A 24,719-nucleotide genomic window follows, 5' to 3' on the forward strand; every position below is an offset into this window, starting at 1 on the left:
TTGGGGTAGGCGCCCCAAATCCGCCTCTTAGAACGGTTCCCGTCCGGATCCACCACCGCCAAGTCTGCTTCGTCTGCGCTGCGCCGTCACTGAAGTCCCAGCCGTCGCTGCTCTGTTTCTTGTCGTGCAAAGGACGACGAGCGCCGGACCCCCTGCATTGCTAGCAACCGCTAGATTGCGTTGACCGTGTGTGCCGGATCCGCACGGGGTCTTTGCTCGGAGGACGCAAACGATCGACGATGAGGGGAGGAGGAGAAAGGGGAGGGGTAGAGGATGCCGCGTAGGTGACGAGATGCGCCGCTCAGGCGACGAGATGTGTCGGAGTGACGTTGCATTTATCATCGACGTCGGAGACGGTAGCGAGAAACGGCAGCGGTGCAGGGCTCAAGGGCAGAAGAGGGCGTGGCTTGGGTGGTGGAGACCATAGGGTTCGGGGGCTAGAGGGCATCTCCATCGGCGCCTGGCCCGGTGGTGGCGCTCGTCGGCACCACGCCGGAGACGGCAGTGAGCAACGGTTGCGGAGGTTGGAATGGATAAGGGGAGACGCGGCGGTGAACTGGGGAGGAGGGGGTTTGTGTAAAACTGAAACGTTTTCTCCACTTAAATTGGTAGTGCGGGTTGAATATGTGCAACGTGAGGGGTTTTTCTGCAAAACATCCATTACGTACGACCAGAAGCAATATTTGCTTTATTATTAAATAAAGATTATGGATTCATACACCCTTCATACACTCTATCAAACATTCAATAATGAATTGGAAAGGAAACTTTTAGGCTGATGCACGTTTCAGAAAGATCCGGTCGTCGGCATTCATGCCAGTCATTCGGGTTTTGTACAGTTCACCCTACCTTCCGCCTCTCGTTGGTGTCTCGCGGGCCCACCTGGAAGTGACGCTGCGGCAGCAGCTCCCATCTGTTACGCTCACGCTGTAAGCCTGTAACGATGGATCGTATCCGTTGGATGAAACCGGGTCGGCGTTGGATTCCCAGCATACCTAGCTGTGGAGGAGAGACCCAACAAAACACTTCGTTAAACCCCAGCAGAGCGACGGCGCGCGGCGGCGGGGCTCGGCGAGCATGTTCGGCTGCACCGCTAGCATCGAAACTGCGGGGCCGGCGGCCGGAGGCCGGAGGCTTGAGCGCGTGACTGAATCAGCGGCCAAGCGGGGGAAGCGCCGGCTCTGGCTGTGGTAATTCCCCAACCGCCCCTTGCTTCGGCGCCCGCGACCGAGAGCCCCCACGGCCAGGGGTCGCAGGACCTCACCGGAGTGGGTGGGGGGACATCAGCCATTTCCTGCGACTATGGCGACAGAACGACGAGAAGAGGTTGCCGGCGGCGAGCTGCAACAGCAGGCTGTCTCCCTTAAATCGAAGCTGCGCTAACTGACTTGGGTTGATTTTCCAATAAAAGGTTCCCCCGCTCTTTCACAAGTATGCAAAGCTAGACCATAGTTCTTCTATAGTACTGAGTAGTGACTAGTGAGTACTGGCAACGAAAATTTTCCTATAAGATGCTTAGTTTTTTTTTTCTTTTCCATCCGACTGCATATAATTTACCTTTGCTGCCTAAATTGCAACATTTGTGCTCCCAGCTTTAATCTAGCCCAAGTTGTAATGTCATATTCTGTCAGGAGTAATGTTTTCACATCTGTGTACAAATTAATTCTGCCTAAGCAATATCCTTGCTATGTTTGCATAATTCCTCATTTTTGGGTGTTGCTGCTCTCTAACAGTAAACATGCTAAATCTGCCGGTTTTTTTTTTCTTCATGTTTGAGCTCTTCTGTTTGCTACAAACAGATTTCCACTGTTGTTCCCTTCTTTAAATGTTACTCCTTGGTTGGGTGCTTTTAATCAGGTATAATGATCCCCGTCCAACCTAAATTTAATCCTGCACCATATGTTAGAAAGTTCTTGGAAACAGAAAGCTTCGATTTGTTGCTCTAAGTGAGCCTTTCACTGAAGATAACAGTTGCAACATTTTTTTTTTTTTTGCAGGAATTTTTCATCTAACTTGTCCTATTATTTCCTGGGTGGTCCTCACTGTTAACTTGTCAAGGAAGTTTGCTGCATGAAGTGCAAAAGTAGCGGACGTTCTTCCTTCTTCGGCTTATGCTGTCAATATAAGGCAGGGATCAGCGTCCCTTTTCTATGCACCGAGCAGTGCTAGGTTTCATGCGTCAAGCCCTTGTAAAAAGAAGCTACCCTCCGGCATTGCGACTTCACTCTGTGGCTTGTTGCTTGAAGAGCTCAGATCATGAAGAACCTGGTGGAAGCTTCTTTTGCGGCGAGTATAGAAACCAGTGTCTTCTTCCCTTGATCACACTAGCAGTTCGTACATCAAACTGGAGCAAGGCCAGGAAGATTACCTTCAGGGAGTGTGTGGAGTTATATGGGCTGTCCCGGTCAGTTGGGCTGTTTGCATTGCTTATGCAATCCTTCTTGCCGCAAAGAATCAGAGAGATACGGTGCTTCATGCGGAGCATTGTTGATTACTGTGGAAGTGCCGGCCCAGAGCTGTTTGAGTTGGCACCTATGTTGGTCAGCAATTTGGGTGGGTCAATGACATTACTGCAAGTTCATGCTACAGTTATTCGAGTTTTTGTAGAGTTGTCTATGTTTGAGGATGCTCTTCTCACTTACATTGAGGCCAAGAAGGTTGGAGTCGAGCTGCAGTTGTGCAACTTCCTGTTGAAGTGTTTAGCGGAGAGGAATCAAATCATGTCTGCGAGGAGTTTGTTTGATGATATGAATACTTCTGGTCCATTACCAAATGTGTACTCTTATTCAGTTATTATGAGTGCTTATACACATGGAGATAGGCTATGCTTGGGGGATGCTTTTGAGCTTCTGTGTGAAATGGAAATGAAGGGCGTGAAACCGAATGCTGTAACCTATGGCACTTACCTCTATGGGCTATGCCGTACCAGACAGGTCATCTGCATGGAACTTTCTTCAAATGCTTTGTCAGGGAGGCTATCCTCGCAACAGTTATTGTTACAATGCTGTGATTCATGGTTTCTGTCATGAGAATCAGGTTCATAAAGCCATGGAGGTGTTTGATGGGATGAAGAAGGGTGGGTTTATCCCAGATGCCCATAGCTATAGCATATTAGTTGATGGGTTATGTAAGCAAGGTGATCTATTGGCAGGCTATGAGGTGCTTGTTGAAATGGTAAGAAATGGGATTGCTCCTACTCTGGTCGGTCATACTTCACTTCTGCATGGTCTTTGCAGAGCTGGAAAAGTTGAATTGGCATTTGACCTGTTTAGGAGGCTCAAAGAACAAGGTGTCAAGCATGACCACAGAGTTTACAGCATTTTTCTTGATGGTTGTTGCCAACATTTGGATCTAGAGGTTGTCTATGACCTTTGGAATAACATGGTTCATCATAATTTTATTCCAGATGCTTACAACTATACTAGCCTGATATATGCATTCTGTAGACATAGTTACCTAAAAGAAGCATTGGGAGTATTCGAACTCATGTTTGAGAAGGGAATAAGCCCGAACATTGTGACATGCACCATTCTAGTTGACAGTTTCAGCAAAGAAGGGATGATCGATGAAGCCCTCCTATTCCTGGATAAAGTACGCCAGCTTGGAATTGTTCCCAACCTTTGTATGTACAGAGTTATCATAAATGGTCTGTGCAAGGTCAACAAATGTGATGATGTGTGGGCCTTTTTTGCAGACATGATAAAAAGGGGCTACGATCCTGATACTTCCATTTATAGTATTGTTGTCGATGGCTGTGTGAAAGCACTGAAATTTCAGGAAGCTTTCAGATTGTTTCATAAAATATTGGCTGAGGGTACAAAACCTAATATATTTACATATACTAGCCTAATAAATGGTCTTTGCCATGATGACAGACTTTCTGAAGCTGTGACATTGTTTAAGCATATGATTTGGGAGGGATTGACACCAGACAGGATTTTGTATACATCTCTTATTGCGTGCTATTGTAAGCGTTCAAACATGAAGGCAGCTTTGGAAACTTTTAGTGAGATGGAGAAAGGGGGTTTATCAGCAGATGCTTTTGTCTATACTTGTTTAATTGGTGGCTTTAGTAAAGTCCTTGCGATGGATGGTGCACAGTGGTTGATGGAAGAAATGATAAATAAGGGGCTTGCACCTACGGTAGTAACTTATACAGATATCATAGTTGGATACTTCAAGATTGGAGATGAGAAGAAAGCTCATATGATGTACAACAGTATGCTCCAGACAGGCATCACACCGGATGAAAAGCTGAGTAGTATATTAGGATTTGGCAATGATGGAGATAGTTTTTAGGACCCTCAGGAAGATAAGGATATATCATAAGTTTTCATATAGAGCTCTATGAACTTGGTAAATGACTACTTTAAACAATTCACTGGTGGTGGGGAGGCAGAGCAGTTGAATAACTTGGTATGCAGTGAGCAGCTCTCATCGCTGGTAGCGAGCTTGTACACTAGATGCTAGAATTGTGAGGGCCTTGTGTATCAAAGTGGTCTAAAGACATAAGCACATTCAGGCTATCTACGTAATCCTTAACTTTTCCTATTTGATAGTCAACTGACAAGCATTTTCATTGAGCTGAAAGCAGAGAGTTAGCCGTGATTGATGAGATCTGACATACAGCATGCCATTACAGACCCAGGATCAGATCTAGACTGGTGTCTGTGTGTCAAGTGAACAGTGGTAGGTAGCATCTAGGCAATCTCAGAGATATATATGATAACCTACAGTTTACCAGGTTTGCAGCTGTTATATTGTTTTTTTTCCAGTCCTTATTTACACCAAAATTGTACTGTCGGTGTTCTGCACCACTTGGTTCCATGCCAACCCTAGAAAAGGACCTCTCGAAATGGTATATTGGTATTACACCATGCTGCAGGGAAATGTTCTGCACCTATAATATCTTACACTAATAGGTCGATGTATGAGTTAGGGAGTTCCATACATACCTTTGTTGTTTAATGAAATCAGAGCACCTTTGGACCCTCTTTGTACGCATGTTGATTTGTGCATTTGCTTCCCTGTTGCAAGCTTAGGTGGATTTAGTTTTAGTTCAGTAAATTGAGCAAAATATAGTCCAAAAACGACTAAATATTAAAAAGATGTATAGAACAGTGTAGCATGTTTTTTTTTAACCTTTTCCGCATCCTTCTGGTGCATCTCTACTGGGTTAGTTTTCTGAATGTACAAGCATGCATTATTTGCAGCCATATTTCTGACGAAAATTGTTGAATTGCATCTTCCTTTGGACGATTGGTTTGCATGTGTTAATATTTGCTGATGCCTTCATCAGGGTTTCGCGTTACATGGACTTCTGCGGATGAACATATCAAAGATGATCTTGATCTTCAGAGTACTGCTCAAGAGGAAGAGGTAGCAGATTTTGCTCAGAATTTTCTACAGCATATTCCAGCGAGTTTCCATCTCGTTGGTGATACTTAAATGGTGCTAATGTGCCAGGTGCAGGCTATAATACTTGTAGCAGAAAACATGGGAGAAGGCACTTGGCGTGCTCTGAATAGAATTGTGCAGTTGTGGTTGAGAAACTTGTACGTTGCTTCATATTCCTCTTTTCCTTTAGCATCACACTTTCTTTATACCATGTATATTATGCGTGATAAAAAAATCATATAGCTTTGGTCTCTTTCTGTGTTCACATTCATATTGCCATGTACCGAAGTACAACAATTCATAGGTTCAATTTTTTGAACTAAAACTGTCGGTGAATACTCACAACATATGTCATAGGTAGGCTAAAGTCGGTGAGAACCGAAGGGACAAATGTGGGCGCTGGGACCGAAGTTGGTACACGCATGGAACGCACGATGTACCCAGGTCCAGGGCTCTCCGTAGAGATAATACCCCTAGTCCTGCTGGAGTGTTTGATGTGTATGAACAGAGTACATAGTTGCTCCTGGAGCTGTGTTGAGAGGAGGAAGAGGGGAGCAGCCGGCTCGTCTCTGCCTCTCTCTCTGTGCATGGTGAGTGTGTAGTGTCGTGGAATGATCGGCCCTCCTGCATGGAGGGCGGCCGAGGGGTTTTATAGACGAACCCGCCGGCCTACAATATGGATAAAGGGTACAAATGTGGGACCCGGCTGGCAGCCTCGCCGGCTGGCCAGGGCCCCACTAGAGTCTTGTCTTGTCGCTTGAGGGGCCTGCCGGCTGCATGGTCTCGATTGGCAGTGGGACCCGCCGGCTGGCCAATGAAGCTCTCGCGTAAGGTTGACGCCGAGCACGCATTGTACGTCAAGCGTCGTCCAGCGAGATTCGTCATGGGTAGGTAGTACGGCCGCCTCCACTGTTCTCCACGCCGAGTGCAATAATGGAGTGGGAGTGCGACGGTCCGACACTATGCTAGGTGATGGATCAGAGCCGGGGTAGGTCAGCGGCGTGGCCGCCGACGCTCGTACCTGCCGGGCGCCCCGATCCAGTACCTTTGCTGACGCGTAGCTATCTTTAATCGTAAGGTCTCATCCTGGCCTACGATCTGATGTGACTTGTGATCCTTGGCCGGCTAGCCTGCTTGGCCAGCCGGCTTGGGTGCAGCCGCCTCATTCCTAGCCGGCTGACTGGACCAGGCCGGCTCAGAAGAGGTAACCGCCTCGACTCTAGCCGGCAGGGGTTGCCTGGCCGGCCAGAGGGATGGCCGCCTCGTCTTCTAGCCGGCAGGCGCAGCCTAGCCGGCCGGAAGACTTGGGCCTTGGGAAACTGTATATGTCCGTGTCCTGAGGGCCGGAAATGAAGGAGCAGGCTTGATGAGCCTACCCCGGGGTTATCCCCCCGACAGTAGTCCCCGAAGCTGGAGAGGCCTGCCGCCCGCGGGCGGGCGGCCTCACCGGCTTGATGTTTTATCTTGGTGTTTTCGCCGCTATTGGTGACGAGGAGCGCCGGCTCCGAAACCGGCTGGCTTGGAAACGACGCCTCGGCTTCGTCGCAAGTCGCTCGGGGAGCGCCACGTGCCAGGCCCCGCCTGACATAATGATGGTGATTACTGGTGACGGGACCGGGCCTGGGCCCGTCCCGCCACGACGCCCCCTTGGCCTCCACGCGAGAGATCCTCCGTGGATTTACTCCGCGACGGTTGGGCTTAGGGAAGCGTTACCGCCCGTAATACACGGGGCTGGTGGGGGACCCGCGTGCACCGGATCCCCTCCCCACGACGCTTCGTGGGGGTTTAAATGGGATGCGGGGTTCCGAGGAGGCCATTCGCCCCCCTTCTTGCCCCGCATCCACGCCCTCTTCCTCCCTGCGCTCAGAGAGAAAGAGCTCGTATCCTTCGTCTTCCTTGTCTTCGTCGCCGCGAAACCGCCAACCCCTTCGAGTTTTAGTCGCCCGTGGTCATGGCCGGTGGTCTTCCTCGAAAAGGCCCTCGGCGCAGAAGGCATCGTCGCAGGGAGCTTGGCTGGGCAGCGAAGTCGGCGAGGAGCACATCAAGGCGCTCCGTCACCATCGGCTGCTGCCCCCGGCCTCCCAAGTGCTGGTGCGACTCCCCGACACTGAGACCGCTCCCACACCCGCCGTGGGAGAGGTCGTGGTCTTCACCGAGCATTTCTATCGGGGCTTCGGGCTTCCGGCCAGCGCCTTCTCCGAATGGCTCCGCTTCTTTGGCCTGCAGCCGCATCACCTGGCGCCGAACGCCATCCTGCAGCCGTCGGCCTTCGTGATCCTATGCGAGGGCTTTGTGGGGATCGAGCCCCGCGTCGACCTGTGGCGCAGCTTGTTTTTCTTCAAGCAGCAATCCATCACCATGGAGAAATCCGAGGTGGAGAAGCTCAAGGGGCCGCGCCCAATGACGCCGTGCGGAGCCGCGTTGGTGCATCACCGCCCGTCGTCGGGCTTCCCCCAGATGCCGCTGCAAGAATCCGTCAAGCAGTGGCAGAAGGGTTTCTTCTACGCGAAGAATGCCGACCCCGCCCAGGACGCCCTCAATATGCCCCCGTTCAACATCGACCCGCCGACGAAGTTGAACTAGGCGGCGAAGACCCCCAAGCCGATTCCCGAGGTGGCGCTAATCTACGCCCACCTCGACATTCTGGAGAAGAGCGGCCTCCTCGGTCGCGACCTGCTCACCACTATGGTGACCTGCCGGATCCTGCCGCTACAGAGGCGGCCGTATCTGGTCTGTCAGATGAGTGGCAGGCATGATCCTTGCCGGCTGTCCACCAAGGGGTTCACCCCAGGCGCGGTAGCGCGGCGGGTGAACCTGATCTCCACCGCCCGTACGGACGAGGGCGGGGAATGGACATGGGGGATGGCCCCCTTCAATAGGCCCCGTCCACCTCCAATGGTAAGCGGCCTTCTTGTTTTTCGTTGTTTGTCCTGTAGCCGGCCACCTTGCTGAGCCAGGGATTGAATCCCCATTCGCAGCTATTCGAGAGCCTGTAGGGATCCCTCCGTCCGCCTGCTCCCGACGTGGATACGTTCGACGCCTCGGAGATTGAGGACGAGGGCATGATTGAATCCCGCTCGGACTTCTCCGCGGGCTCGGAGAACCTACCGGATTCGGAAGGGACACAGCCGTCTGGTGAGTATCCGCGGCCCTCCGTCACAGATTGGACGGATGACGACGAGACTCCCTCATTCTTCTCTGGTGCAGCCTTCGAGGAGGACTTCGACGGGGTGGAGGAGGTCACCAGCCCGCCATTGACGCGCGACCGACGTGAGAGGGCCGGGGCAACCACCGCCGATGAGTCGGCCGGGAGGAAGGGCAAGGGTGCCACAACATCCCGATCGGCTCCTAAGCGGCCGACGCCGGGTCCTCCAGCTGGACCGCGAGCACGTGACGCCAAGAGATGTCGTGGTGCTGGCCGGAGGCAGGTGCCTATGGTGGGTAAGATTTCTTCCCCCTTTTCCTTGCTTGTCTTGTGGGAAGCTTCGTCCCTTAAATCTTGGCTTGACAGGGAGGCGGAGGATGTGGAGGAGGATACCGCCTTCGCAGCCGAGCGGGCTGGCTGGGCAGCAGCCGACGCTGCCTAGAGGGAGCTTGAGACGTAGTCCAAGCGCCGATGGGACGTGGCCGCGGAGAAGATGGCCGCGTGCCAATCTCGCCCCAGCCGGGTCGAGAAGCTGGTGGAGAAGCGTGCGAAGGCTAGACATGACCCCTCCGCACATGCCCGCGCGGAGGAGCCAGCTAGCGAAGCGACTTCAAGGCATGCCCCAAGGGCCGAGGGGGCCAGCCTTCAGGGCCGGATGCCTCGGCGCCGGTGGACCTGGAAACGGTCCCTGACTCCCCTAGGGCCGAGGCGGCACCCGACACGCTGGAACTGGTTCTGGATGCGCCTGATGCGGCCCCTGACGCACCAGGGGCGACCATGGATGCGCCGGACGCGGCCCATCTGCCTCCTGTAGAGGAGGCAACGCCGGCCGTGATGACGTCAGAGCCGGCCGCCGAGCCGGCACCTGGAGCGGGCGATATCGTCGTTCCCCAGCACGGCCCTGTTGCGCCAGGAGCTGGAGGCCGGGTCGGGAGCCGGCCCATGAAGACATGGCGGGCGGGTCGGGAGCCGGCACCGTGCTTTCCGGCGTCCCGGAGCTGGTGTCGATGTTTACCAGCAACCGGTCCAAGGTGGAGCAGTCGGCCCGCGTGGTGTGCAACGACATGGAGCGCCTGGAGGCCCGCACCCAGGTAGGTGTCTCCTCTTTGGTTTTTGAACTTTTCTTCTTTTGCGTTAGTGGGGGCGCGACAGCGCACCCACTGGGTGTAGCCCCCGAGAATCGGGCCGGCCGATCGTCGGCTGGTCCGAATCTCTTGGAGCTTCTTTTCCCTGTTTTGCTTCTTTAGTGGGGGCGCGCTAGCGCACCCACTGGGTGTAGCCCCCGAGAATCGGGCTGGTTAAGTCTTAACCAGGCCGAATCTTAATCCTGCTTGTTTTTTGCTTTTTTGGCAGGAGCTTTATGACGCTCAGGCGCAGGCTTACAATGAGCTGCGGACCCAGCACCTGGGAGCTGATGGCCGGATCGCCGAGCTCGAAGTCCGGCTGGGCGAAGCTGCCACGGAGCGGGATGCCCTGCGTGGTGCCGGCAACCGGCTCCAGGAGCAGCTGGCCCTTCTTCAGACGGAGAAGAAGGAGCTCGAGGCGGCCAGCCGGGTCGAGCTGGAGCGACTGCGTGATACGCTGCAGGAGAAGGAGGCCTCCTACTCCACCGACGTGGATCGCCTCGCGGCGCTTCATCTCAAGGAGATGGACCTCAAGGACGCCGCCTTGAGGGAGAGGGAGGAGGCCCTTGTCCAGAAGCAATCGCAGCTGGCCAAGGCCTTGGAGTCTGCGGCGGCCCTCCGGGAGGAGGTTGTCCGCCTTACTCATGCGAGTAAGGTGCGGGAGCTCGAGGTCCTCGAGAGCTCCCATGAGACCGATGACGCCTTCCATCGTGAGTCTCTCTTCCTTGCTTTGTCTTTGGCTTTTTGGCTGTCTCCTCCTCTTACTGTGCCTTTGTGCCCTGGCTTTTGCTATTCCAGGTCTCTTCCCTGAGACCCAGATCGCGGCCAACACTGCCGTCGAGGTGAGCCGCGAGGAGCGCCGCGCGGCTGGGTAGGAGGTAGACACTACCTTCGGCTGGAGCATGGAGGAGATCGGGGTGGGCCTTTGGGCCCGCCTACGCGCCCTGAGCGAGTCTGTGGCTCAGCTCCAGGTTGCAGGCTCGTCGATGGTGGCGGCCTTGTGGCCGGAGGGCGTGGAGCCGGCGTCAATGAGCCGGCTCGCCCGCTGGCTTGCAGCAGGCGGGGAACGCCTGGATGCCTGGCGCGCCTCTGCCGCGCGTGCCGGAGCTTACATGGCCCTGCGCTTGGCCAAGTCTTGGTATCAGAACCTGGACTTGGGCAAGCTCGCCGCCCAGCATGACGGCTCGGAGGCGGAGTTGCAGGTCGTGGAGGAGGCGTTGCGTGTGAGGGCCAGCGGCATCGCCGAGTACGCCGCCTGGGACGATTTTGTTTTGGAGCGGGGTGAAGATGGCGGTGTGATCGCTGAAGATCTGCACGACCTTCAGCCCTATGACCCCGATGGCAGCTCCGACGAGGCGGCCCGTGCTATAGAATCTGCTGCCGCCTCCAGCGGTGCGGCATACGCCGACTCTGGTGCGGATGGAGTCGGGTGCCCTCGCTAAGGAGACGGTGCAACCGCCTCGGGAGCAGCCGGGGATGGTGAAGCTACCACTTCAGGAGCAGCGGCCGGGGCGACCGATGAGGCCGCAGCCCCGTAGCCGGTGTCGTTTGTGTTTTGTTCTACCCCGGATGGATGTAATGAACGTAGGCCGTGGGCCAATGCTTTTTTGAATGTATGTATTCAACATTATATTCGTATTCCATGCGTGTTGTCTTATATCTTTGTCTTTTGATTCCTGGTTGACTCCTTTTTCTCTAATCCTCGTATTCCCAATCTTCCACCCCGCCAACCTGACAGCCGGGAGCTGGTCTGTGGCTGGATCGAGGTTTCTGATCTTAGAGTACGAGACTTAGATTTTTTGAAGCCATCAAGACTTAAAGACCAAGATATAAATCAACAGAGGCCGGCTTGAATGAGATCGTATATATGATCGAGCCAGCCCGAGTCGGCGACCCTTTGTAGCCGAACTTTGCATGCATCCAGCCCGACCTGGCGTCACCTCGCAAGCCAGACGGCCGGAGCCAGTCCGCAAGCTCGTACGAGGTGACCAGGGATCAGCCGGTTTACACTATGTGTTCTTTTACAATAGGGAAGGCGTCCGAGTGGCTAGCGAGCCCCCGAGCTTGTTAAAGCCAGCAAGGGGCATGCGCCGCGTAGCCTCCGAGCTTGATTAAGCCAGCAAGAGGTGTACGCTGTGTAGCCCCCGAGCTTATTGAAGCCGGCAAGGGGCGTCCACTGAGTGAAAACTCTCAATAAAAAGAAACATGAGGCATGCTCTTTTTATTGCATTTGTTGAGGGTCCCTGAAGAGGGAGAAAGATACATATGCATGCTCTTTCCATTGTTTGATTCTTGCCTTCTAGCAATAGAACGGGCGGAGCAGCGCAGCGTTCCATGGACGTTCCGTCTCCTGGCCGGAGTAGTCCCTCTTGCGCTTCCTTGGCTTTTGGGCATCGATCAAGTAATAAGCGCTGTTGTGCAACGCCCTACTAATGATGAAGGGTCCCTCCCATGGGGATGAGAGCTTGTGTTGGCCGGCAGTGCGCTGGATTCTTCTGAGGACCAAGTCCCCCTCCCTGAAAGAGAGATGCCTGATCTTTTTGCTGTGGTAGTATCTCAGCTTCTGTTGATAGATGGCCGTCCGGCTCAAGGCCAAATCCCTTGCTTCTTCGAGGAGGTCCACGCCGTCTTCTCTTGCCTCCTTCGCCTCCGTTTCCGTGTATAGGGTGACCCGAGGCGAGTCGAACTTGATATCCGTGGGGATGATAGCCTCTGACCCGTACACAAGAAAGAACGGAGTGAAGCCGGTGGACCGGTTGGGCGTGGTGCGGAGGCTCCATAACACAACCGACAGTTCTTCATTCCAGCAGCCGGCCGATCTGACCAGTGGTGCCACCAGTCTCGGCTTGATGCCGGCCAGAATCGGGCTGTTGGCCCTCTCCGCTTGGCCATTTGACTGGGGATGTGCCAGTGACGCCAAATCGAGCCGGATGCTTACCTTGGAACAGTAGAGCGCCAGAGCGCCTTTGGTGAAGTTGGTTCCGTTGTCGGTGATGATGCTGTGGGGAACGCCATATCGGACAGAAATGCATGTGATGAACTTGACAGCGGTGGGGCCATCAAGCTTTTTGATAGGTCTGGCTTCAATCCACTTGGTGAACTTGTCGACGGCTACCAAGAGATGCGTCATCCCACCACGAGTTGTCTTGAAGGGCCCTACCATGTCCAGTCCCCAGACGGCAAACAACCATGATAGGGGGATGGTTTCGAGGGCCGAAGGCGGCATATGGCTCTTCGCGCTGAAGAATTGGCAGCCTTCACACTTGTCGACCAGATCCACGGCCTCCTCGAGAGCCGTGGGCCAGTAGAACCATGGCGGAACGTCTTGGCCACCAGGGTTCTGGAGGCGGCGTGATGCCCACACTCCCCCTGGTGAATGTCTCTGAGGATCTCCTGTCCCTTTTCTGATTCGACGCATCGTCGGAACACGTCGGTGACGCTGCGTCGTACCAGCTCGCGATTGATAATGGCGTATGCTGCAGACCTGCGCTGGATCTGTCTCGCCTTCGCCTCGTTTTGAGGAAGTTCGCTGCGAAGAAGGAAGGCCAGAATAGTTTGAGCCCATGACGGAGCCGACACAAGGGTCACCTCCGCCTCGACTTGACTGTTGGGGGCTTCTGCAGCCCCCGAGATTGGTGGAGCCGTGGTCATGGACTCGAGACAAGGTGTCTCTGGCGCTGCTGCGGCAGCTGGCTCGCCGACTACCTCCATGACGTCCACCCACTGGGTGTCGAGACGACAGAATTCAAGGCCAGGCAGAGCCGGAGTTGTTGTTGTAGCCGGTGCCGCCATTGGAGTCGGCGTGGTCAACGTAGCCGACACGGGAACTGTAACCGGCGTAGTTGGTGGAGCCGACGGTGCTTGCATCGTGGAGTCAGCCGGCACAAAGATCGATGCCGACTCGGGAGACGGCCTGATAGACAGCTTATGGAGTTGCTCGAGGGAGACGCCGGCTGGGATAGCCTGTCTCGTGGAGCCGATCTTTGCCAGTGTATCAGCCGCCTCATTTTCTGCCCTGGGAACATGGTGGAACTCACAACCTTCGAAGGGGCCGCTGAGCTGCTGGATGAGGAAGCGGTAGCTTGCCATGTTGGCGTCCCTGGCGTCCCATTCGCCAGAGACTTGCTGTACCACCAAGTCGGAGTCGCCGAAGCATAAAAGCCGCCGGATGCCAATCTCCTTGGCGAGCCGGAGGCCGTGAGCAAGTGCTTCATACTCGGCGACGTTGTTGGAGGCGGCAAAGTGGATCTGGAGAGCATACTTGAGCTGGTCCCCTTTCAGAGACGTCAAGACGATGCCGGCTCCCAGTCCTGTCCGCATCTTCGAGCCGTCGAAGTGCATCCGCCAATGCGTGGAGTCTGGAGGCGATGGCTCAAACTGGGTCTCGACCCAGTCGATTAAGAAGTCGGCCACCACTTGAGATTTGATGGCGGTGCGAGGCTCGTACCGGATATCATGGTCCGCCATAGCGATGGACCATTTGGCAATCCTGCCCGTGGCATCACGGTTGCCCATGATCTCTGAAAGTGGAGCAGTGCTTACCACAGTGATGGCGTGCTCTTGGAAGTATTGCTTCAACTTCTTTGCAGCAAGGTAAACACCATAACACATTTTTTGATAATGCAGATAGTTCTTCTTGGAGGCGGACAAGACCTCGCTAAGGTAATAGACAGGGCGCTGCACTGGCAGTGCCTTGCCCTCCTCCTCGCGCTGAACTACCAACACTACGCTAACCACGCGAGTGGTCGCTGCAATGTATATGAGTATGAGTTCCCTTTCAGACGGCGCTGCCAAGATTGGCAGGCTCGAGATGACCCGCTTGAGGTCGAGGAAGGCTTCGTCCGCCTGGTCGTTCCACTCGAACTTCGTTGTCTTCTTCATGAGCTGATAGAGTGGAAGGGCCTTCTCGCCAAGCCGGCTGACGAACCGGCTAAGGGACGCCAGGCAACCGGCGGACTTCTGGACGTCAAGGATTCGAGCCGGCCGCACCATTCGCTCGATGGTGACGATCTTCTCGGGGTTTGCCTCGATGCCGCGGGCGGAGACGAAGAACCCCAAGAGTTTGCCGCCTGGAACCCCAAAGATGCACTTCTACGGGTTGAGCCGGATCTTGTATTCGCGTAGGTTGGCGAACGTCTCCCGTAAGTCGTCGAGGAGGCTGAAGTGCTGCTTCGTCTTGACGACGATGTCATCCACATAAACGTGGATGTTTCTGGCGATCTGTGGCAGTAGGCACTGCTGCATGCAGCGTTGGAACGTCGCACCTGCGTTCTTCAGACCGAACGTCATGGTGGTGTAGCAGTAGGCCCCGAAGGGCGTGATGAAGGAGGTCTTCAAGCGATCAGCTGGATCCAGCTTGATTTGATGGTAGCCTGAATAAGCGTCCAGAAACGACAGTAGTTCGCAGCCTGCAGTGGAGTCGATCACTTGATCTATCCTAGGCAACGTGAAGGGGTCTTTCGGACAGGCCTTATTCAGGCTAGTGTAGTCGATACACATTCACCAGGTGTTGTTCTTCTTGAGCACCAGGACTGGATTAGCCAGCTAGTCCGGGTGGAAAACCTCCATGATGAAGCCGGCTGCAAGGAGCCGGGTGATCTCTTCTCCGATCGTGCGTCGCTTCCCCTCGGCGAAGCGGCGCAAGGGTTGTTTCACCGGCTTTGCATCCGGTCGCACGTGAAGTTTGTGCTCGGCGTAGTTCCTCGGAACACCCGGCATGTCCATGGGGGACCATGCAAAGATGTCCCGATTCTCACGGAGGAAGTCGATGAGCTCGCCTTCCTATTTGGGGCTGAGGCCAGCCCCGATGGTGACACACTACTTTGGGTTGGCAGGGTCGAGTGGGACCTGCTTGGTCTCTTTAGCCGGCTTGAAAGAGCCCTCGCCGGCCGACTGGGATGGAGGAGAAGGAATCGCCGGTTGCTCAGTAGCCTGGGCCACGAGCCGGTCGATCTGCCGCTTCTCCTCAGCAATCACCAAGGCGTCGGCGAGGCGGCTGCTATCTTGGGCACACTCGAGCGACTTCTTGTAGTCGCCAACAACAGTGATGATGCCCTTGGGACCCGACATCTTCATTTTCAGGTAGGCGTAGTGCGGAATAGCCATTAACTTGGCCAGAGTCGGTCTTCCCAGCAGCGCGTGATACGGGCTGCTGAGGTCCACTACCTCGAACCATATGGACTCTCGGCGGAAGTGGGCTTTGTCGCCGAAGGGGACGTCCAGCTGGATCTTACCAATGGGCGAGCAGGACTGCCGAGGCACGATGCCATGGAAGACAGTACTGGTTGGTAGGACGTCCATCTCCTTGAGTCCGAGCTTGAGGAGAGTGTCGAGGTAGAGGATGTTGATGCTGCTGCAGCCGTCGACCAACACCCGGGAGAATCGGCAGGTGAGCCTCTTGGAGGCGAAGGTGGGGTCGAGGACGAGCGCGTATGACCCCGGGTTGGGCATCACCGCAGGATGGTCCACCCGGCTCCATGTGATTGGTTTGTCCGACCAATGCATGTACTGGGGAACCGTGGCATTCACCTCGCGTCGCCTCTGGTGCAGACTGTTCTTGTCGTCGCCTTCACTGGTGAAGACGACGAATGCTCCGTCTTGATGAGGGTAGTCGTCTTGGTGGTGGCCGTCGTCGTCGGGCGGCGGCGGCGGAGCCGAAGCGTGGCCAGGAGCTGGTGCACGAGGTGCCGCCTGCGCACCTGGGGGAGCCGGCAGGCCATCCCCTTGCGACAGCCGGCGTGCGAAGCTGCACTGTCGAAGGGTATGGGTGGACGACTGCGCCCCAGAATGTATTTTGCAAGGGCGTCGAGCAGCTGCTCGAAGGACTGATTGGGCAGCTAGTTGGTGTTGTTCCGGTTGGGACGCTTTTGCGGAGGGCCGGCTTGAGGAGCCGATGTTTCGCCCTCCACGCTGGCCACCAACTTGCTGTTGGAGCGGGAATCCATCTGATCCGCCTTGCGCTTGTTTTTGTTTCGGCCGCCTCGGTTGTCCGCAGCCGGCTTGGGAGTAGCCGGCGTAGGGACAACCTTGTCCGAGGCGGTCACCTTGACGCGCATCGCCGAGTCGGCTGTGGCGTATTTATCCGCCTTGGCCATGAGCACCGCCAGAGAGGTGGGCTCAGAGCACATAAGCTTGTGCTTGAGTAGGGTGCCGTCTCGGCAACCGTCGATGAAGTATTGGATGGCTTGTACCTCATGCACCCCCTCGCAGGAGTTACGGAGCTCTGTCCACCGGGTGACGTAGTCGCGAAGGGGTTCGTCGGGCTTCTGGATGCACATGGCCAGCTCGCGGGGCTGGCCAGGGCGCTTGTAGGTGCCAGTGAAATTGCGGACGAACGCCTCCTCGAAGTCCACCTAGGAGTTGACACTGCCGGCCGGAAGGCTGTTAAGCCAAGTCCGGGCCGAGCCGGTCAACATGAGTGGCACGTAGCGGACCGCTACACGCTTGTTGCCCGTGGCAATGCCGACGGCCGTGGTGTAGTCAATCAGCCAGTCCTCTGGCTTGGCCGTGCCATTGTATTTGGGCGTGTCCCGGGGCAAGGCGAAACCTCGGGGGAATGACTCCCCTCGGATCCGGGGGCCGAAGCAGGCCGGACCGACGAGACCGTCTTCCTCTAGGAGGGTTGACTGGGCCAGGACGATGAGGCGCCGGCGAGCGTCTCGATCATCCTGGGAAGTGTGAGCGCCAGCCCGAGTGGCGAGAGGGGAGGCGCCTCGCGAACCAGAGACGTGAGTTCTTCGCGGGGGAAGAGTCTCATACTCCGAATCGCCCTCGTCGCCTCCGCGATGCAAGCCCGAAGTCTGCTCGCTCTAGCGCTGGGGCGATGCGAGGACGATCCTTCTGCATGGTGCTGACCGCTAGGGTGGCGGCGCGATCCGGGGTTGGGTCCCGAAGACTCCGACTGGGCTTGACCGGGGTCGAGCCGAGCGTGTTGCTGGTTGGTAACGTCAAGGAGGTCCTTGACCCGCTTCTCCTGGAAAGCGCGCTCATCGCCTTCCAGGCTCGCCATCTCCTCCATGGCTGCCTGAGCCGCTCGCATGTTGACCGCAGGGGTCTCGTAGGTGGGCAGATCGCCACCTAGGACTTCGGCGATGATCCAGCCGCGGCTGCGGACCGATCCAAGCCGGCTAGGAGCCTCGGAAATCAGAGTGAGGCCGTATGCGGAGTTATACTCACGCTGCGTGACCTCCATCCGACGCTTTGCCGAAGCGACGGCGATACCCTCCTCCAAGATACGCTTGCGAGCCTCCTCCAGTGAGGCCCGGGCGTCAACAGGGTTTGCGGAAGCTGCGACGGGTGTCTTCAGGCCGGCGATGGCGTCCCGAAGAGTATCAGTGGTGGCAGCAGCAGGCTCACCAGCATCTGCTGATGCCTTGCCGGGAGCCGTGCTGGTGCCGGCACCGATAACCATCACCTCCACGGTGTTGGAGACGACAACAACGTGGTATGGGGTGAAGAACCCCACCGACGGCGGAGGGCCGTCGAAGACGAGGACGTTGCTGGGATATACGTCGTGGGCAGGCATCTCAGCGATAGAGAGCCTGCTGAAGCTAGCGTAGAGCGCCTCAACGTCGAAGTCCTCGCCGAAGTAGCGCGGAACGTCGTTGAGACGCAGGTCGCTGAAGAGAACGCTGAGGTTCTCCATAGCAGCGACGACGACGCTAGGAAGCGCCTCGTCATCAGAATCGTCGTCGGAATCCGCATGGCGGATGGGGACGTCGATCATCATGGGTGTTGCCTCGTCGAAAGCGGGCTCCACGGGGATGCAAACTGATCCGGATGCGATGCATCCGGTGGTGTAGGTGCAGGGCCCTGCCCAACGCGTAAAGCCAGCCGATGCCGCGACCGGCCCCACGGTGGGCACCAAATGTCGGTGAATACTCACAACATATGCCATAGGTAGGCTAAAGTCGGTGAGAACCGAAGGGACAATGGTGGGTGCTGGGACCGAGGTTGGTACACGCATGGAACACACGATGTACCCAGGTTCATGGCTCTCCGTAGAGATAATACCCCTAGTCCTGCCGGAGTGTTTGATGTGTATGAACATAGTACAGAGTTGCTCCTGGAGCTGTGTTGGGAGGAGGAAGAGGGGAGCAGCCGGCTCGTCTCTGCCTCTCTCTCTATGGTTGGGGAGTGTGTAGTGTTGTGGAATGATCGCCCCCCTGCATGGAGGGCGACCGGGGGGTTTTATAGACGAACCCGCCGGCCTACAATATGGATAAAGGGTACAAATGTGGGACCCGGCTGGCAGCCTTGCCGGCTGGCAGCCTTGCCGGCTGGCCAAGGGCCCACTAGAGTCTTCTCGTTGCTTGAGGGGCCCGCCGGCTGCATGTCTCGATTGGCAGTGGGACCCGCCGGCTGGCCAATGAAGCTCTCGCGTAAGGTTGACGCCGAGCACGCGCTGTACGTCAAGCGTCGTCCAACGAGATTCGTCATGGGCAGGTAGTACGGCCGCCTCCACTGTTCCCCATGTCGAGTGCAGTAATGGAGTGGGAGTGCGACGGTCCGACACTATGCTAGGTAATGGATCAGAGCCGGGGTAGGTCAGCGGCGTGGCCGCCGACGCTCGTACCTGCCGGACGCCCCGATCCAGTACCTTTGCTGATGCGTAGCTACCTTTAATCGTAAGGCCTCATCCTGACCTACGATCTGATGTGACTTGTGATTCTTGGCCGGCTAGCCTGCTTGGCCAGCCGGCTTGGGTGCAACCGCCTCATTCCTAGCCGGCTGGCTGGACTAGGCCGGCACAGAAGAGGTAACCGCCTCGACCCTAGCCGGCAGGGGTTGCCTGGCGGGCCAGAGGGATGGCCGCCTCGTCCTGTAGCCGGCAGGCGCAACCTAGCCGGCCGGAAGACTTGGGCTTTGGGAAACTGTATATGTTCATGTCCTGAGGGCCGGAAATGAAGGAGCAGGCTTGATGAGCCTACCCTGGGATTATCCCCCGACAAAAACCACAACAAGAATTATGGAACAGAGGGAGTACACAACAATTCATGTCACAAGACACAACTGTGCTGCCAGCTTTCCACATTATTGAACTAAGCCGTATGATTGGGGGAATCAAACTTGTATTAACAAATGTAAATCTAGTAGTTAATTGGTTCCATGAATTCCGTAAAAACCGAGGGGTGGAATCGTCCTTTCTAAAACTTTGAATTTGATGGGTATGTTTCAGTCATTTTGTTTGTTACTCTTCATGGCTACTATTTATTTCAAGAGCCAAAACATCAATATTGCTACCCGTATTTGACCATTTGAAAAGAGAATATTGTTCTTTTATATAGTGCAGCCCGGTACATGAATATGACATGCTATTTCGCAATAGAATATGCACATGAATTACTGTTACGCCTCGTTTGGATGTTGATATTGGGGCCTAGATATTGATATTGGCATTGGGCAGCCCGAATGCCATTGTTCCAATGGTCATGGCATTGACTCGCTGAATTAGCCCGCAATATTGACTAGCCCACCTCACAGCCCTCCTGCCTATTCCCGAATTTAGAGCACACAAGCTCGACTTCGTGAGATATCCAGTATTGCTTGCTGGACTTTTTCTTCCCCCATCTCCACCGCCCTCCTCCTTCTCGGCGCAGGTCAGCCCCGGCGGTGCAGGTCAACCCCTCTCCACCGCCCTCCTCCTTCCCCCATCTCTCCGACGGCTCCACTCCTCCCTCGCATGCCCACCTCTCTTTCCCCATCTCCCCGGCGGATCCACTTCTCCCGGCCTGCTTCTGCTCCTCACTCAACTCCGCCGCTGTCGACCCGCCCCACCCCTGTAGCAACCCTGCCTTCCCTCACCCAGTGTGGTTGTCCGTCGCGGGCTTCCCCCCTTGGAGCAACCCAGCCACCGCGACCCGCCGCCCATCGCCGGCCTCACTCTCTCTAGCAACCACGGCACCAGCTCATCCTGCCTCATCGACGGCACCGGATTAGGAGAAGAAGCAGGCCAGTGGATTAGGAGAAGAAGCAGGCTGAGTCAGATGGCATCGCAGCCTCCCCCTCCCATGGATGCTACTTCCTGTAGACAATGAGCAATTTCAGTGCAGAGAATGGCCTTCCAAACAAGCTTGAGAATTGAGCCTCTCATGCAAAGTCCAAATATCAATTCTGTGAGCATCCAAACACCAGAATTTGGGTGAATGTCAATACCAAAGTCAGCTTGATTTGATATTGGGGCCAATTCAATTCCAATGCCCTGAATATCAACATCCAAACGAGGCATTAGATTTAGGTTTAACTTCATTACCTATCTTGAGCTAGAGCACCTATATGAAACTCTAGTGGAAGTGTTGGGTCACTATCATAGTTGAAAAGCGCAGGCCCGCGGTCGTGCGCCTCTCAGCAGCGACTAGTTGGTCGACATGCATGTAGGATGCCCGCGACACAATCTTGCGGTGGCCGGTAATTCTACTAAGTCTAAAACCTTTCAATTCCAAGGTTTGTCTTTATAGCTCTAACTTTCTATTAACCCCCATCTGACTATCATCGACTAGCACCACATCATCCGCAAAGAGCATACACCATGGGATATCTCCTTGTATATCCCTTGTGATCTCATCCATCACCAAAGGAAAAAAAAGATAAGGGCTCGAAGCTGACCCTTGGTACAGTCCTATTTTAATTGGAAAGTCATCAGTGTCGCCATCACTTGTTCGAGCACTTGTCACAACATTATCATACATGTCCTTGATGAGGGTAATGTACTTTCCTGGGACTTTATGTTTCTCCAAGACCACCACATGAAATTCCACGATATCTTATGGTAGACCTTCTCCAAGTCAATGAACACCATGCATATGGAGGTCCTTCTTTTGCTCCATGTATCTCCCCATAAGTTGTCGTACCAAGAAAATGGTTCCCATGGCCGACCTCCCATGCCTGAAAACAAACTAATTTTTGGTCATGCTTGTCATTCTTCTTAAGCAGTCCTCAATGACTCTCCCATAGCTTTATTCTATGGCTCATCAATTTAATTCCACGGTAATTAGCACAACTCTGAATGTTCCCCTTGTTCTTGAAGTTTGGTACTAATATACTTCGTCTTCATTCTTCTAGCATCTTGTTTGCTTGGAAAATAAGGTTGAAAAGCTTAGTTAGCCATACTATTACTATGTCTCCGAGGCCTCTCCACACCTCAGTGGGATACTATGAGGGCCCATTGCCTTGCCCCCTTTCATCATTTTTAAAGCGTTTTTGATCTCAGACTCCTGGATTCACCGCACAAAATGCCCAACTTGTGGGGCCCTATCTATTCAATTTCTCGAGCCCCAAGAAACCCCCCTCTCCCTCAGGCTCAATCTCTCTTTTGACTCTATATATGTGGGCACCTGATATCTATGAGGGTTTTGTTAGGATGATCTCCTCCCGATCGGGCCCAACGGCTCGATCGGACCCCTTGCATCGCGCCCTGATCGGGGGCGCCCAACCAAACCATGGTTGGTGCCCCCCTGTCGCCGCGCTATATAAAGAGGTGGGGTGCCGACTGCACGGGTTACGAGGTTGACCGTGTTCCGCCAAGCCCCACCGACATCCCTTACCGATCTAGGGTTAGCGCGTCACGACGGGAAGCGCCGCCACCACCTCACCCCTCTCCATAGTCACCACCGTCGCCCCCTCTGCCATGGCCACCGGAGCGGGCACATCGAGCCAAGGAGAAGGTAATCCACCATCTCCTACTCCCTACTACCGCGAAGTTCAAATCGATCCGGTCCAAAGCTATCTATCAGGTTCACCCAACTCGGGTGGGTTCTCAAATGGATTGGAGCGATTTGTGTTGATTTTCGGTAGTAGAAACAGAAAAGAAAAGAAATCCCCTTCCCATGAAGAACCCTAGAACATGGCAAAGGAAAACAAAAAAGGGGGGAGAAAGCTCACCGGAGAAGGGCCTCGGGCCGCCGGCAGAGTGCGTTGCCGCAAGGCCGCGCCAATTCCTCTCGATCCCCACACACATCGGCAAGCCGAGGTGCGGGGAAGAATAACACCACCTCCTCAAGGGGGCAAAGGGCACCACCACCACACCGTTTGACGGCGGCACATTCACCTTGGAGGTGCTCACGCGCGCCGACAAAGGGGACGTGGGGGCACCGCCGTTTGGAGCTCCGCCTGCCATCGTCCACGGTGACATAGAGAGGAGGCGCAGGTAGTGGAGAAAGGAGAGAAGGGAAAGAGGGCTCGCGCGGCGCCGTGGCTCGACGCCGGCGCGACTTTTCCTCGCTGCCACGAAAATCATCGCCTGCGGGAGAGAGGCGAAAGAGGCTGGCGGAGGTGGCAGCGGCACGCGCGACGGGGTGGTCCTTGACCCCGTCGCCGGCGGCCGCACGCTGCCTCGCCGGTGTCCAGCCGCGGTGAGAACACAGAGAGAGAGAGAGCGGTGCGTAGGGAGGGAGTGAGGTTAGGGTTTCCCCACCCCACGGTGCAACCCCTTTTGGCCTGCCGATTCAGCCGCTCCACCGTCGGATCTAATTCGACGGCAGGGGTGAGCAACAGCTGGCCCAGCGGGATTTTGGGCTGCCCCAGCACCATCGGTGGAGGGCAGGCCTGGGCACAGGCCGTCTGCTGGACCGGTTTTGGCCCAAAGAGCCGCATACATCGCACGGGAGCCACGCGAGAGCAGGCTCGGCTGTTGGGTAACTGGGCCGGTTTCGGCCCAGAGCCCTGGTTGTGTTTTTTTATATAATCTGTTTTTTGCCCAGTTTTTGGGCAGATTATATATAGTTTTCTAGTCAAATTAATCCAACGAAAATTTGTCTAGAAAATAGAAAACTGACAGAAATAAAAGACTCTGAAAATTATGAAGTTTCATGAATTTTTATTCATGTTTTTTCGCTGCAAATAAATAATAACGCTCTTTTAAAAGTAATTACAAATTTAAAGTGAAATCATTTATTATAGAGCATGATAAAGTGATTATTGATAATTAGGGTTCTGTTATTTTTTGACCAAAGTTGTTAATAACATGATCATGATTCGTAATTATTGTAAAAGATTTATTCATTTCTACTTTTGCCCAACGGTAATATAGATTTAAATTGCATAAATGGTTGTATGTTTTAATTTTGATCAACGTTGGATTAATGCATGCATTTGTTGTTACGATCTCCTTTCATTGTGGTTTTCAGGAGGGTTTTACTTGATGAGCTGCATCAAGGAGATTTCCAACCCTCGGAGGTGACAACTACTCTAAATGGAGAAACAAAGTTGATATGGCCTTCGTCTGTGTTGAGGTGGACTAGGTGGTGGATACTCCACAATCGGTCAAACCTATAGAGTTGAGGTGGACTAGGTGGTGGATACTCCACAATCGGTCAAACCTATAGAGCCAGTCAGAGAGGCAACTGATGATGATGCTGCATGGGACAAAAAGAGAAGGGATTATGCTCCATTGGAGATGTCATACATCCTCGACAACCAAAAATGGCACACCGCCAACAAAAAGTGTATGACCTTTATAAAGAACACGATTGAGAACGTTGTTGTGGCCTCAATTGTAGAGTGTACTTCTGTAAGGGAGTGCCTTGAAAAGAGAAAGAGCCAGTTCACTGGTTCTTTAAAGATTTATGCTACTAAGTTGCTGAAACAACTCGTGACAGAAAAGTACACATGCGGTGGACATGGCATAAGAGAGCACATCCTCAGAATAAGCAACATGGAAGCTAAGATGAAACCCATGGATTTGAACTTGGAGCTCAAACCTGTGCTCCTTGTTCACCTGGTTATGGCTTCACTGCCAAAAGAGTTCGAGACTTTTATTGTCAACTACAGCATGTCGCCTGAAAAATGGGACATAGAAAAGACTATAGCCATGTGTGTTCAAGAAAAGGAAAGACTTAAAACCTCATATGGTGGTTCTCTGAACTATGTAAAGGATAAGAAAAGGAATTACAATCACAATAACAATGGTTCCCCTTCAAAGCCACCTGGAAAAGCTCCCATGCAATATCAACATCAGTAGAAGTCTTTTCCAGTGGAGAAAGACACCGGTCTCCACTGTAAGAAGACTGAGCATTACAAAAAAGATTGCCCCGATTGGTTAAAGTCAATAATGGCAA

General features: G+C 54.4%; 1 pseudogene; it reads left to right on the plus strand.

Moving 5' to 3' along the window:
- The first annotated feature begins 1,013 nt into the window (after nt 1-1,013).
- Nucleotides 1,014-24,269, plus strand: LOC123425323 (annotated as a pseudogene).
- The last annotated feature ends 450 nt before the right edge of the window (nt 24,270-24,719 follow it).

The sequence above is a fragment of the Hordeum vulgare genome, chromosome 2H, assembly GCF_904849725.1.
Source record: "Hordeum vulgare subsp. vulgare chromosome 2H, MorexV3_pseudomolecules_assembly, whole genome shotgun sequence".
NCBI lineage: Eukaryota > Viridiplantae > Streptophyta > Magnoliopsida > Poales > Poaceae > Hordeum > Hordeum vulgare.